This window comes from Mustela putorius, unplaced genomic scaffold (genome assembly GCF_011764305.1).
Source record: "Mustela putorius furo isolate JIRA1106 unplaced genomic scaffold, ASM1176430v1.1 tig00000873_pilon_pilon_pilon, whole genome shotgun sequence".
Taxonomy (NCBI): Eukaryota; Metazoa; Chordata; class Mammalia; order Carnivora; family Mustelidae; genus Mustela; species Mustela putorius.
Window position 1 is genome coordinate 4,323,293 of NW_025421504.1, and position 16,017 is coordinate 4,339,309.

General features: G+C 51.5%; 1 long non-coding RNA gene across 1 annotated transcript; it reads left to right on the forward strand.

Annotated features, from left to right (window-relative positions):
• The first annotated feature begins 7,884 nt into the window (after nucleotides 1-7,884).
• On the forward strand, nucleotides 7,885-14,767 carry LOC123393525. The gene is made up of 3 exons (XR_006608335.1): nucleotides 7,885-8,259; nucleotides 12,788-13,000; nucleotides 13,428-14,767. It is a non-coding gene; the product is annotated as an uncharacterized LOC123393525 (long non-coding RNA).
• The last annotated feature ends 1,250 nt before the right edge of the window (nucleotides 14,768-16,017 follow it).

Here is a 16,017-nt window from a genome sequence, read left to right on the forward strand (position 1 = left end):
CCGGCTGGTCTCCCTAGAGGCCGCTGGCTCCGCCCTGTTTGCGTCACGGGGCGGGGCGAGGGCGAGGGGCGGAGCGAGATGCCAAAGGAGGTCGCGGGCCCGGGTCCCCGCCCGGCATTCTGGTTTTGCGGCTTCCCGGGGGCCGGGGCCAGGGCGCTGCCCCGAGGTCTGGCCGGCGCCTCCTCATTTTTTGTGCACTGCTCCGGAGCGGCAGGCCTCCCCCTGCGGTGCCCTGACCACATTCTCGCCGAGTGAGGCCGCCGAGGCGGGTGCCCGGGCTCGGGAGGGGCAGGGTGGAGCCGAGCGTCGTCCTGTCCACGCGTCCGGACCCCGCGGTGGAGCCGACGTGGGGCCAGGCCGGCCCCCCGAGACCAGGGGGGCGGCGTTCCGGCGGGACAGCGCCGTTCCAGCCGCAGCTCCGAAGCGCGAGTGTGATGCACGCGGAGACGCGGTCCCGGAGGGGCGAAGGACCAGGGAGGGCCGCCGCGCTCGTCCGCCGCACAGCCAGGCTGGCTCTGCCGCCCACGGCGAGTTCCCCGGCGGTGTCCCCGCTGCGCCCTCCGCATGAGTCACCCTGGGCGGCCGCACGTCGGATGCACAGCCCATTTCCGGAGCGGCTGCGGGATTTCCTTCGGGGCCAGTTGAGCCGCCGCACGGGAACGTCGAGGACGTCGCTGACGACTTGGTCACGCCTCGTTTTTCGCAAACCATCATTTTCCAGCTGGAGCACCCACACCCCTCGCGGCGCTCAGCTCCGACCGGCTTTCGCCTGTTTGTGAAGATCCCACCCACCTTCGAAAGATGCTTTCAAAAAAGAGACATCCCGGGAATGACGAGCCTCCTGGTGGGAGTGAACCGCAGCTCCTAGGAAGTGGTCTTGGTGAAAACTGACCGGATCTGATAAGCCTATAGGTGTAACCACCAATGTACAGGACACAGAGGACAGAGGAACAGGCCAAATGATACCATAGGGAAAACAACTGCCGGAGCGTCAACCCTGCAAGACAGACATATTCTTTATCAGATAAATTCCAAAGTTGGGAAAGGGGGAAGGGCCTACAAGGGGCTGGGAGATCACCAAGCTGTACGCTTAGGACTCCTACACTTTTGTCCGTATATAGTACACTTCAGTTAAAACTTTTAAAGAAAAAAACAGACCTGAGACATCAGCCTATTGCAGTATATGAACTTGATTTCCATCCTGATTTTCACGAAGTGCTATGAAACCAGGGACCTTAAACACTTTGAACATACAGTGATACTAAAAAATTACTAATTTTTAAGGTGGGATATGATATTATGGCTAACATTTTTCAAAGAAGCCCTGTCTTTTAGGGACACGCTGAAATATTTTGGAGCAAAATGATGTATTATCCAGGATTACCTCCCCTCCCAGGGGAGGGAGTAAAGGCTCAGATGAAATAAGACTGGTCCTAAGTTGGTAATTGATCATTGTGGGATTGTGTCCACATCTGTATATGTTTGTAATCACCAATAACAAAACATTTTTTACCCCTGAGGCTGGCAAATCAAGACATAATTACAAAAGAGGTATTTGAAGATGTCTCAAGAAATAGTAGTATCAATCCTACAAGAACAGACTCCCAAGGAATCTAATTTGAAGGAAACAACCCTTGTTTAGATGTATAAATTATGGTATGTTTGTTTTTAAATCAGTCTTACTGTGCAAGTGTCCGAAACCCGTAAGAAAGTCTACTGAGGGACATACTACAGAGTTCAGTGAAAAGGACCAGTCCCCGTCTTGTTAGCACATGTACGCAGAGCTCTTACTGTATGGCAGATCCTGATGAGTACGGTATGGCATAACGATGAGTACAGTGTGGAAGAGCAAGCAGAGAAGTGAGGGGACCAGGGTTGGCGGTCGGTGACCAGAACCCCCAAAGTAAAAGTGTCATGACAAAATAGAAGTGTATGTCCCCCACCTGTGAACTCAGCCCAAGTCTGGTATGGTGCCTCCATCACCAATATCAATGGCCAGCTCCCACAAAGGACCATCATCATAACGGGTTGATGAACCAAACCAAGGCAAAAGTGACTGAAGCAACAACAGCAGGGGAGAGCTCCACTGGACCAGAGTCAGCCCGGAGACACTCTTGGTCCATCAGCTAGGGGAGGTCAGGGGTACATTTCAGGGTGTAAGGGTCTTGGCTTAAGTGTTCAAGGCAGGCCTCTCAAAGCTGAGACCTCAGAAGGACCGGGCCATTTTGTGATGTAGTTGTTAAGGCCTGGTGGACACAACCAGCAGAAGGTCTCAAAGATTCTAGTCTTGATAAGGGAACAGTTGTCTGATAAACAAGCCGTTTGCCCTGCTGAGCAAACTATCCTCCTGAGGGGGTCATTTGCCAAGATGAGCCACCTTTTGTTAGAAGATCTTTTTTTTCATGAGTATCCTGAAGCAAATGGTGAAGCTCTTTATTGGTTACTTATCTGCCCAGGCAAGAATTCTCTAGATAAATAGTCCGTGTTGACACAGGCATCCTGAGTTAAGCTATATGGATTCCTGTGGTCTCATTCCTCATCATCAGGACCATGGGTCCCTTCTGTCTTGCTGCCCTGCCCTTATCTCAACGTCAGCTCGGCCCCCAGCCAGCAGGTAGGAGGAGAGGGCAAAGAGGACCAGACCCCTTTCCTCAAAAGATACCTCGTCGATGCAGTGTGTGTGCAAACACAGAGCAAAGGGCAGGACTGATGGGCTGGCACGACACTAGTGGGGATGACAGGGTGTGGCCTCCCCCGTCTACAGCAGCACCCCTGCTCTCTTCCTCAGGCTCTCTTGAAAGTCGTACTACGAGAGTGTTCTAAGACACCCTGAGTGAGGCCCCAGGTCAATGGGCATTTTTACTAGTAAATCCTTGCCTATCCATCGTCACCTCTCATTTGGTAGCTGGAAGCCTTGATGGGTGCCCTGGGATGGAGACCGAAGATTCCCAAGTTCTCGCATCCACAGAGTGACCCTCTGGTTCCTTTGGTTTCTCAGCTGAGTTACCACGGGGCCGCCCCTGGCTGATGTGGTCAGGACATGGTATCAGTGGCCTGTTCACATCTGCCTGGGCACCGACACTGAGCCAACAGGATTAACCAGAGTTGGGGACACTGTCCCTGCTCCCTACAGCCACATCTTCTCCATTGCTCTTAGTGCACTTTCAGGAATCAGCCCAAGGAAAGCATGGGAAGTTGGTGACACTGAGAGGATTGGGGGTATAGGTTAAGGGGAGGGTCATGGCAGGAGAGACACTGGGAGGCAGGTGACAGTCCTAGCTCAAATTTCAGCCTGCAGAGCCCAACCTCTTCCCCACCACAGACACAGCAACGGGAAATAAGGTCTGAAAGATCTCTTTGAACGTAACTAAGAGTCAGGGTCAATTAAACATCAAGGCTGTGTGAGAGGCCCAGTGGCTCTTAATCTTATTCTCCAGTGGCTCGCCCCACCCTGGCATTTGCCCCTTGAATGTCATCGATCTGTCCCAGGGACATGTCGGCTCTCCTCCTCGTCTGGAAGAGTTCACCTTCTCATTTGATGGTAAAAGACAGCCTCGCGAAACATGACAGATTCTCCTGACATGGGCCATCTGGCAAAGTTTCCAGCCTGGAAAAGTATGGACAATGTAGCTCACCCTACAGGCACAATTTCCTGATGGGAGTTCTGGCAGTCTTCCCGTGGCCTTGAGCTAATACCATTGCATCATTCGCAACCTGGGAAAACTTCCGGCCGAGAAGCCAGAACTGCAAAAGTTATCATCTGACCTTACACATTTCTGAAATACCTCATTTCAATCTGGAGAAGGAATGTTCCCCTTTCCTTAATTGGTTTCGCTGCCAAAAAAGCCTTCCTTCTTCCAGGGCCCTCTTCGTGCTGCTGGCAGAGTTCCGTTTCCAAACAACACAAACACAAAACTCACACTTGGGCTCGAAAACTACACTGATGACAGAAATAAATGAAGCATCAAACGCTGCCATCTGAGATCTTCTATAAACCCTGTCCCCAGCTTTCCTTTGTCCAGAATGATTTTTCTTTCCATCTCCACTCTGTCTGTTCATTTATTCATCCCTTTGTTAACTCGGCAAACATTTATTCAGCTCTGTAATTTATTCCGACACCACATTAAGCACAGGAGTGTGGGAAGATACAGTATATAAAAGCAGATTTGCCTTGCAAGTGCTCAGCCTGCTGCATAGGGCAGACATGGAAACAGGGACGCTGTAGCTGGTAAGTTCTGCAGCCTTCCCTGAAGCCTTTCCTGTCACCTGTTCTTTTTCTATAATGCCTATGAACTTGGCACTTCCACTTAAGGCATACCGCCTTCAATGAGACTGGAAAAGAATCGGATCTCATCAGATTGTGAGTCGCTTGGGTCCTGGGACTGTATCCACTCATTTTCTTCTCCTTGTCATGGTACCTGCCATTTTCCAGAACCCTATTAAATACTGGATGGGCTGAAGTCACGAGCCTTACATTAGATCTGCATTCTGAGTGCATTAAACACACCTCTCTGTCCCATGGACTGAGCGGAAGCATCCTTGGGGGTGGTGCTCTCCCCACCCCGTTCTGTCCTCTCTGTCACCGAGCTAGGACACTGAGCCTAGGGAAGCAGCCGAGCGAGAGAATTGCTACCCTGTGGCGAAGCTTGGCGCTCATCCGATGAGATTTAGGGCGACAGAGGATGTGACCTGAGGCCTTGCGGCTTCCAGCTCAGAGACCCACAAATAGCCAAACCAATCATACTTCTTTGTAGTTTGTTTGTTTCGCAAAATAGAGTCCTCGCTTCTGCGACCCCGATGCAGCTGCGTGGCACTTCTCTGGCAGGCCAGATCAGGACTTAGCAAGTCAGCGATCGCTCCCAGACTGCTCCTTGCTGGTTGTACAAGATGGAGGTGGGGTTGGCCTGGCAGGTGCAACAGAGTGCCAACAAGGGACAGGCCGAAGGTCACACAGCAAGATGACGCCGAGTTAGGGACAGAAGCTGAGCATCCTAAATGAGATCCACAGTGCATTTTCCCCAAGGCTACAGAGGGAAGAGAAAGGCCTGCTCCACTGTCAGTCCTGTGAGCAGAGAGTGGACCTCACAGAGAAGAGACAGAGAGGGCCCAGATCTCTCCCACTTTCTCTTTGACATGGATGAGAGACAGAGCCACTTCGGACCCCGAAATCTCCTGACACCCCAAAGGCTTTTGGCCATAGTCTGGGGGAAAGGGGTGTGTGTTTCCGTTTGATTCCTTATTGGGAGTGCAACGCCCAGCCAGACATCCCGCAGCTCTGCCTCCAGAATGTTCTGTGACCTCCCGCCGAGAGCCACACATCTGCTCATTTCACACCACGCTGAAAACCCCGTCTCTCAGCCCTTCCCACCTTGGCAGTGCCTGACTGGACCATCTCTGTAGCCCAGAGCACCTTTTGAGATCTTTCTCTTCCAAAGGAGAAAAAAAAAATTTTTTTTTAGATTGGATGTTCATGGGATTTGATGTCAGAAAATGCATCTCCCAGGGTTGTAAGGCTCAGATAAGACAGTGTTCGTGAAAACACTTTGTAAATAGTTAGCCTCTGTGTACATGCTTCCCGTAGCCAGGCATCTCACAGCTCTGCCTCCGGAACATTCTGTAACCATAGATTATTTTTACTCTGACTACCCCTTCGGTTGGTTACTAGTATCATCCTCTGTTTATTTAGATTAGTCCTTCCCCATCTGAAATTTCCCCCAAACAGAAGAGTAAAACAGAGAGTGCTGATCAAAAGACCAGTCCTCATGTGAACGGCTGGAAGCAGACTTACCCCTTTCTTGGGGAACCACCTTCTCCTACATAGCGCTTGAAGGTGTCAAGGAACGTAGGCGGACACAGTTGTCTTGCTTAGCAGGGCACGAGAGCCCCGGCCACCCGCCTAGTTCAGAGAGAGCCCACCCCACTCCAAAACACTAAGGTGTGAATGCATAACCTTTCCTAAAAGGGACCTCGCCTCCCAACCCTGCCTCACATGGTGGCCTCTGTCAGGTATGGTGCTCTTTTGAGGCACGACCCGAAGCTGCCCCGGGACACTGGTGGGGGGTTTCCTGCAAACCCAAAACCAAGAGCCCGTGCAACCTTCCTCCATACCCCCAGGGACACAAGTTACACCTTTGAACTTGACTCAGCAGGGAGAACAGACTTTTTAACTACCAGGCTCAGGAAGCGCCCGCAGTCTGAGGACAAAGACGTCACTGTCCTTGGTAACCAAGGCTGGCCTCTGTGTTCGGGCTGACCTTGTTCAAAAGTTTGGCACATGCACCTGTCACAGGCAGATGTGCAAAGGACTTCTCTGGGGACCAGCCTCTTGGCTGCTCAGGAGAGTCTTCTAGGAATCCCTGTGATGCGGGCAACCTGAGTTTATTCCATACTCAGGGAAACCGAGGCACAAGGAGGCCAGGTTGTTCAATCGCTACAAAGAATTGAGAACTTCGGAGCCAACCGTGTGTCTCCTCCCATACAACATCTAAATACAGCTCCTCGGCCGCCGACCAACTATATTAGGCAAGCACACCTCCTCATCAATCCTCAAAAGAGCCCATTTTATAGATGGGGACACCGAGGTACACTCGGGAGAAGTAAGTTCCAGGGCAGAGACCCTAAACCCAGCCCTGACTCCAAGGCTCGTGGGGGTGTTCCCACTGCCTTAACTTCTCTCTGCGGCCCTCAGTTTCTTTGCACCTTGTTCTTTCCTCCAGGTCCCCAGCTTCGAGATTTGTCTGCCCGGGTGTGCCACATGAGAAGTCCATCAGCCGTCAGCACATCAGGCTGTGGAACGCTGGACTCACAAACACCCGACCGGTGCAGAGGCGCGGACATTCTCGGACATTCCGCCTAGCAAGCGAACCAAAAACGTCTCTGGCCCTCAGGTCTTTCCATATGGGCCCTCAGTAGCAGTTCAAACTATCTTGACTTATAAATTCTTTAAATAACAAGTGGCAAGACCCTGTACGACTTTTTAATGTCCATTTATTCTTCCAACCGTCTGTTCTGAAATTTACAATCGTGGAGCTCCTTGAGTGCCTAACACACGACATAGTGGAGGGAAGGGAAACTTCCCAACTTTGCAAGCAAGGGATTTCGTTCAAGCTTTAGAATGCTGAGTGAAGGGGCACCTGGGTGGCTCAGTGGGTTAAAGCCTCCGCCTTCGGCTCGGGTCATGATCCCAGGGTCCTGAGATCGAGCCCCGCATCGGGCTCTCTGCTCAGCCGGGAGCCTGCTTCCTCCTCTCTCTCCCTGCCTGCCTCTCTGCCTACTTGAGATCTCTGTCTGTCAAATAAATAAAAACAAGATCTTAAGAAAAAAAAAAAAAAGAATGCTGAGTGAAGTTAAAGGCACCCTTAACTCGGCCCCCCAAAATGGGGAAATGTCTTTCTTTTCCTTTCATTCCCCCCTCCCTTTTTTTAGTAATCTCTACCTAGTGTGGGGCTTGAACTCATAACCCCGGGATCAAGAGTTGTGTCCTCTCCCGACTGAGTCAGCCGGGCATCCTAAGAATAAGTGGATTTAAAGAAAAAGTTGGGGGACGCCTGGGTGGCTCAGTGGGTTAAAGCCTCCGCCTTCGGCTCAGGTCATGATCTCAGGGTCCTGGGATCGAGTCCCGCATCGGGCTCTCTGCTCTGCAGGGGGCCTGCTTCCTCCCTCTCACTCTGCCTGCCTCTCTGCCTACTTGTGATCTCACTCTCTCTCTGTCAAATAAATAAAATCTTAAAAAAAAAAAAAAAGAAAGAAAGAAAAAGTGGGGCTCCCGGATGGCTCAGTCGGGAGAGTATGTAACTCTTGATCTCAGGGTTGTGAGTTTGAGCCCCATCCTAGGTATAGAGATTACTTGGGGGAAAAAAAAATAAACTTACAAAAAAATAAATCCACTTCTTTTTACATTCTAGCAGCCAAGACTGCAAGGACAATTCTAACCTTAATGCAGAAGTAAAGCTTCTTCTCTGACGGAAGACGTTGAAACCATTGGCTTAACTTCCGCATCTCTTGCTTTCAACAGTTGAGAAACTCTGCCCGTGGAAAGGGAACAAGGACTTCCCAGCAGCTGAGTCAGCCCCCCTGAAAACAAAAACAAAAACAAAAACACAACCCTGAGGAAGTTTATGAAAGCAGGAAAACCCGAGGGGCCTCCAAGTGGTTTCGGCTACCTCGACCCTCAGATTTGCAGCGCTGGGACCTGGACCCCTTCCAAGACCCGTTCACTCACCTTGGCCAAGTCTTCAACATTGAAGGAGGCTGCGTCAGGTAATGTCTGCTGAAAGCTTGGCACTCTTCATGGCCAAGGACAAAATTTAAAGTTGAGCCTTGACGCCCTGAGACTGGGACCTTCTTAGCCAAGCCTGGGAGCCCCCATCAGTGGTCTGGCTCACGTGACCCAAGTGAAAGTTGTACCTACAGAATTTCGGGCCCCACAACTGCCAGGTAGGTCCCGTTCAGTGCCTGGTGTTCCCAGAGGTCAAACAATTCCCTGGAGTAGACCCAGCATGGGCTTTTTGTTGCTGTTGAAGCCATGATGATCTCCTGTTATGAGCAGCCAGGTTTCCTAAACACAGGGACCCAGCAACACAGTTGATACCAAAGCCCTCCACAGCGGGTCCAACCACACAGGGTAATTTTATTTTATTTTATTTTTTATTATTATTTTTTAATATATTTTTTTAAGATTTTGTTTATTTATTTGACAGAGAGAGATCACAAGCAGGCAGAGAGGCAGGCAGAGAGAGGGAGAAGCAGGCTCCCTGCTGAGCAGAGAGCCCGATGTGGGACTCGATCCCAGGACCCTGAGATCAGGACCTGAGCCGAAGGCAGAGGCTTAACCCACTGAGCCACCCAGGCGCCCACATTAACTTTTAAAAAATTTTAAATTACCCTTGTGGGGCGCCTGGGTGGCTCAGTGGGTTAAGCCTCTGCCTTCGGCTCAGGTCCTGATCTCAGGGTCCTGGGATCAAGTCCCACATCGGGCTCTCTGCTCAGCAGGGAGCCTGCTTCCTCCTCTTTCTCTACCTGCCTCTCTGCCTGCTTGTGATCTCTCTCTGTCAAATAAATAAATAAAATCTTTAAAAAAAGAATAAATAAAAGTTAATGTAGTGTTTTAAATAATCAAATAATATCTGCCTTCGGAGACTCTCCACATGGCACCCATGTCCCCAAGTCTTCACTCCTAAAGCCCGCTTTGTTCAGGCTTTTGCCCTTGTCCACATTCTCGGGCTCCCAGGGGAAACTGGGTGCTGCCCCAACGAAGGCATCCCTTCTGCCAGGGACTGTCACCCAGTCCTGACCAATGAGACCCACAGGACAGTCTGCCAGGAGGTTCTGGAAAGGTCCCTGCACTGTGACAACGGAGATGCACAAACAGAAGTCCCCTATTTCTGTCTGTGGACACTGTTGTGTCCAGGGCCGGCTCCACGGGTGCTGTGTGCCCGAGGGGAGCCAGCGTGTGCTGGGGAGGATGCTGGGACCACAGGGAGGAGAGGAGGAAGAAGCAGAGGGAGTCTTTGGTGACAAGCCCTGGTCATGTGCGGGGCCCTCCCTTGTGTGCTAGACATCAGGTCCTACAAACACATCAGCGTTGTCACTGGGCCATCCAGCTGGATGAAGGGTTTTCTGGTCCTTGTGGCTAAAAGCAACCTGAGCCCATTCTCATTTTCAAAACATGTTTAAATGCACAAACACATTTAAAATTAAAAACCACGGGACGCCTGGGTGGCTCAGTTGGTTAAGCAGCTGCCTTCGGCTCAGGTCGTGATCCCAGCGTCCTGGGATCGAGTCCCACATCGGGCTCCTTGCTCGGCAGGGAGCCTGCTTCTCCTTCTGCCTCTGCCTGCCATTCTGTCTGCCTGTGCTCGCTCTCGCTCTCTCTCTCTCTGATAAATAAATAAAAATCTTTTTTAAAAAATTAAATTAAATTAAAAACCACCTATAATCCCACCACACCGTAATGACCACAGTTTATGTCCTGGTGCTTCTCCATCACTCTTGGGCAGTGTTAATTCTGATGTCTAATTACATAAGGAATCCACTTGCTTCTGGTAAAAAATTCCAACAGTGCAATTGCCTTATGCAGAAAGGAAAAAAAGCTGCTGGGAACCCTCTGCCCCCTCATCCCACCACCACCGCAGTGGTAGACCCTTTGCAGTGTGTTTTCTGAAGGGCGCTCTGCTCCTGACTGATGAAGGCCCGCACGTACATAAACTGTAGAGTGCCTCAGATGCGGGCAGGAGAAGGAGAAGTTAAGAGGAGAAAAGAGAACAGGATGGGAGCTTCCACTCCCTTCTGCACCTAGGGCCGGCCTGGGCAGAGTAATAGAGTGGAGAGATCCTGGGTTTTGAGCAAAAGAATCTGGGTTCAAATTCATGAGTCACCGTCGAAGGCTGTGTGGCCTTGGGCAGGTCCCTTAACCATTCTGAGACTACGTGCTCATCTGGAAAACGGGAACAATTATGCCTAACAGAGTTTTTGTGAGGGTTGGAGATCATGCACAAGGTAGAACCATTATTCAAAATATTTGTCAATGTCCTATATCTTTTTCTCGACACTTCTACCTTATGCTGAACATGCCTTCCCCTGCCCTCTGCTGTCCTTGCTCCATCTGTATGGGCCGGGGGTTCTCAGCTATAGACAGCAGAGTCTGCCACAGGTGGCTCAAGCCGAAGGGATTTCTGGAGGGGCAGAGAGCTCACAGAACTGTTGAGATGGCCAGAGATGCAGGCCCTGGGCCGGCTTCCGGGAACAACCGACTCCCCGGATCATACTGAAGAACCAGCCCCCAGCGTCACCTCCCCAGGATCGGGAAGCTGCCAAGGGAGGAGGATGTTGCTGCCTTGGCTCCCGCCTCCAGAACCGGGCTGGCCCTGCCAACGATCCATGCCAGCAAAACGATGCCCTGTCCCCTGTCTCCGTGTAAGTCAGTTCTAAACCCAAGTCTCCTGCAGGAGCACACAATTAGTGGAATCGAAATCACACCTCTGAGCCCCAGCGGGGTTTATGTGTCTACACTGGAAAAGGGATACCTACAATCTGGAAATCTGAGTACAATCAGGGCATGGAGACAAGGTTCGAAACCCTTCGGGCAGCCTCACAGTATGGTGGGGAGTAGATCAAGGATACGTGCTTGGGAGTCATGCACCTGTGTCCTGGTCCGTTGGAAATGGCTTTGCATGTGACCCAGTTAGACCGCAGCTGAGCTCGGCCGCAGGCGAGGCAAAGCCAGGAGATGGATGGATCGGGCCATGCCTAGGGGCACAGGTTTTGATGGGTCCTTCACATTCACACTTTTAAAAACAGGCTCAGGACGGGGTTCAGGACATACTACCCCCAATAACGGCACCTTGGCACGTTAAATAGTGCATCCTGAAGGGACTTGAGAAGACAGCTGAAGCAGAAAGTCCGTTCCAACCTTTCCCTGCTTCTCCCCTGACTCAGGTCCTAAAATCCTGCCACGAGAGGTGCCCTCCCTATACCCGGGGCCACAGAGCATCCTTCACTTCGATGACGGGGGCATGCCAGGAGAAATGCCAACCAACAGGCCTTGCTGAGCTTCCCCCAGATTACCACCCCTACCTCAGATTCTCTGACCTGTCCCATCCCTCCACGAATGTCCACTCAGCGTCAAACCCCGCACAAAAATGCTCAGGTTTGGGGCACCCAGCTGGCTTGGTCAGTGGAGTGTGCAACTCCTAATCTCAGGGTCCTGAGTTTGAGCCCCACGTTGGGGGTGGAGATGTCTTAAAAATCAAATCTTAAAAAAAATAAAACTACTCAGGGCACCTCGGTGGCTCAGTGGGTTAAAGCCTGTCTTCAGCTCAGGTCATGATTCCAGGGTCCTGGGATCGAGCCCCGCATCGGGCTTTCTGCCCAGCAGGGAGCCTGCTTCCTCCTCTCTCTCACTCTGCCTGCATCTCTGTCTACTTGATCTCTGTCTGTCAAATAAATAAGTAAAATTTTAAAAAAGACTTGTTTTGGGGCACCTGGGTGGCTCAGTGGGTTAAAGCCTCTGCCTTCGGCTCAGATTATGATCCCAGGGTTCTGGGATCAAGCCCCGCTAAGCAGAAAGCCTGCTTCCTCCTCTCTCTCTCTGCCTGCCTCTCTGCCTACTTATGATCTCTGTCTGTCAAATAAGTAAATAAAATCTTTAAAAAAAAATAAAACTCAGATTTAACTGTTTCTTCAAGCCTTCACTTCCCATCCCACAAAACTTCTATTAAATAACTAAGTGTGTTTCTCTCCTGTGACTATCTTTGTTAGTTTCATTTTCAGACCTAGCCGGGGACCCTCTGGGAGTCCAGGAAAGCTTCCTCCTCCCTATGTTTGTCCATTCCAATCTCCAGTTGATGGACTCTGGGGCAGGGTCACAAATGAGCCAACATCATTTTCAGTGCAATAAAAGAAAATATTGTCGGTAAGGGGCAAATGGAGTCCGAGGGTCAGTGAGGCCTGGGAAAAGTCCCCACAGTCACGTTCCTGAAACTGTTCCTGTTTTTCTAAGCGGTGGCCTCTTCTCTGGCATGGGATCGGAACATGTCTGCATAGGCGTGAATTTGTCTGATACTCCTGCCTTTGCACCACGGCGAGGGGCCCGGCAGGTGTGGCTGATGTCGTCCAGGGATCACACACTCAGCACAAGGACGGACCGTTACTGTGGAAAGGGCCCCCCCCCCCAGGACCAGCCGGACCGGCCCTCTTCTTCAGGGTGATGTTCTTAAGGACCGGCCCGTGCAGATTTTTGCACCCCCTCAGCGTGAATGAGTTCATCAAACCCTCCTTCATTCCGCAGGTGGACACAAGAGAGGCTGATTCGAGTTGCGCCAGGGAGCTGGCGTCCCTGTCCACCGCTGCCCGCCGTCCCGCAGGGCGTGGGCTTCGTCGAGAGCTTCTCCAGTGAAGACGCTGATGTGAGCCTCATCGTTTCAACTCCTGAAAGCAGCTGCTGTTTGGGGCGTCTGGCTGGCTCAGTCGGGGGAGCATCCGACTCCTGATTTTGGCTCAGGTCAGGATCATAGGGTGTCGGGCCCCATGCTTGGCGTAGAGTCTGCTTGAGATTCTCTCTTTCTGCCCCCCCCATACACAACACACACACACACACACTCTCTCTCTCTCTCTCTCTCTGTGTCTATGTCTCAATAAATAAGTAAATAATCTTAAAAAACAAACAAACAAACGAAATGGAAGCTGTTCATTCCGGGGTAGGACAGAAGCCTGGAATCCAGCCATAACCCCTAAGGAGAGGTGCCTAAGTGACCTTCTAGACTCTTTTCCTTCCCCCATCGCTGCACGCAGAGGCTCATTTTCCTGGATGTCACTCTAGCTCTTGGGACTCTACACAGGAAGACGGCACCACCAGCGCTGCCTTCCTGTTGTGGAAGGGGACGGGACGGTTACTGGAAGGTACTAGTTATTGTTTTCCTGTTCTAAAGCCCCCGGGAGTACCTGGCCCGCCAAAGCCTGTGCTCCCTGCACATCATGCTGCGTGCTACGACCGGGGCAAGGCCGACGGCAGGAAGCAGGGACCGGAGCTTCTAGATGCGCCGCCCGCATGCAGGTACATACACGTTAAAACAATCAGACGGAAGAGGTTCCCACGCCTGCGCAATGATACCTTGACTGAGGAAAGGTGACCTGCCCTGGCTGGGGCCAGGGCTCTCCTTAGATCAAATGCCATTTCTGGAAGAGCAGCTGGAAATACCCTGTGCTTTGTTACCTTTGGGATTGTCTTCCATAACAGAAAAGTGTTCATTGTCCCTTGGAATGTGCAGGGCTCAAAGGGACAGTCCAACACGGGTGACAGACGGTCGGGTTGGCGCCTATCTCTGCGTACGCCTGTGACTCAAGGTAATTATTCATAAGGCCCCCCTGTCACTCTCAGAAGTGACCCGGTTGGATGGTAAATTTTAAGATCATCGATTTGTAATTGTTGAGAAAGGGGGAGACAACGCCTCTCTGTGGGGACAGACCCCCTGGAGAGCCCGCCTGGGTCCGAGGCATTAGGTTGATGGAAGAAGCAGCTTTTCTAAACCCTTCCGAAGAGCTGTCTGCTGCACCCACCCTTCATGGCTCTGAGCAGCCAGATACCCCAGCTCCCGAGGCCCCGGGATGCCCTACCAAAGCCAGGTGGACCTGTTGGCCTTCTCAGCACTCCTGGATTGGAAACACCACCTTATGCCTGCCCTCCAGTTGACCCTGAGCTGACCAAGATTAAACGCTGGTCTTGCTTCTTGGCCTCCAGGCCTCAGGCCTTCTGGTCGTAGGTTCCAGAAAGCATCAGTGCCCCATGCTGGTGCAGTGACAGCTCCTAGGGAGGCCCATTCCACCATCCTATGCAGATTCTCGCCTAGGGAGATGGGACTGAGAGGAAGTGGCTGGGCAGGGGACTTCGGGGAGTCTCAAAGACCTGACACCCCCAAACTTAGTCCTTTGCCTCCAGCTCCATGGTCATGAAGGCTGGTCTAACCCCTCAGCCCTACAAGGTTTCTTCCCGCAGGAGGTAGCCAGGACCAACAGGAGGATGGGTTTTCCTGAGCAATCACTGGGGACAGGCCAGCTCTGTGGAGAACATTCTCATCTAGGGCCTGATCTGTGAAGTGACTCTGTAACTCAGCAGCTCTGCCTAAACGCTGTAGAACACACCGATCACCATGAGGCTGTCAAAACATTCATTTAGCTGATGAGAAGAGCTTATTAGGGCTTTTAAAAATACCAGTCAGGGGCGCCTGGGTGGCTCAGTTGGTTAAGCAGCTGCCTTCGGCTCAGGTCATGATCCCAGCGTCCTGGGATCGAGTCCCACATCGGGCTCCTTGCTCCGCAGGGAGCCTGCTTCTCCCTCTGACTCTGCCTTCTACTCTGTCTGCCTATGCTCGCTCTCGCTCACTCTCTCTCTGACAAATAAATAAAATCTTTAAAAAAAAAAAAAATACCAGTCTTTCTGGGCGCCTGGGTGGCTCAGTGGGTTAGGCCGCTGCCTTCAGCTCAGGTTAGGATCTCAGGGTCCTGGGATCGAGTCCCGCATCGGGCTCTCTGCTCAGCAGGGAGCCTGCTTCCCTATCTCTCTCTCTCTCTCTGGCTGCCTCTCCATCTACTTGTGATTTCTGTCAAATTAATAAATAAAATCTTTAAAAAATTAAAAAATAAATAAATAAAAATACCAGTCTTTCACAAAGATGTTGGTTGGGTTTCTTCATGCACCCAAAATTGTCTTTGCGCACAGACTCGTTCACTAGCATTTACTGCAAAGAGGAGAGAGGTGAGAGAGAAACAGAGGGGTCAGCGGTGTTCAAAGGACCCAGAGATCGCCAAGTGTGGCATGAAAAGGACGCTGACCATTTAATTTTGTAAAGATGGGGTGTCGGCCTGAAGTCACGGTCCCCAAACTCTCCCTACCCGCAGCCTCATCCCCACTCACACCCACACTGTCCATGTGGGTGAATTCTACAGTGAAAGACTGAGTATCCTGCCAGGCGGGTCATCAGAGGAGCCAGAGGGTAGGTCGTGGAAAAGTCTGGAATTCCACAGTTGTTGAAACGTGCTGTCGCTGTTAAAAAAGCGACAAAACAAACAAACAAAAAACCCCAAGCTCGTAGCAAATTTACGTCCCTGTCAGTTCTCAGACTTATAAAACACAATACAAAAATAGCGGAAAAAAAAATACCCGATTTTGGGGCACCTGGGTGGCTCAGCTCATGATCCCAGAGTCCTGGGATCAAGTCCCACATGGGGCTCCCACCTCCAAGGGGAGTCTGCCTCTCCCTCTGACCTTCTCCCCTCTCATGCTCTCTCTCTCTCTCTCTCTCAAATAAATAAAAAAAAAATCTTTAAAAAAAAAAAATACCGAATTTCGGTTTAACTCTGCCCCAAGAGCCCAGTCCTCACGCTGCTGCTTGAGGATGTCGTCTGTCCCAGGAGCACGCGCCTTTCTCCTTGCTGCCTCCTCGGGAACTTTGAGCCTCTCCTGCCTGGGAAGGCTTTTGTCCCAGGATCTGCTCTACCAAATCCGGCCCCATCCCTCAGGGC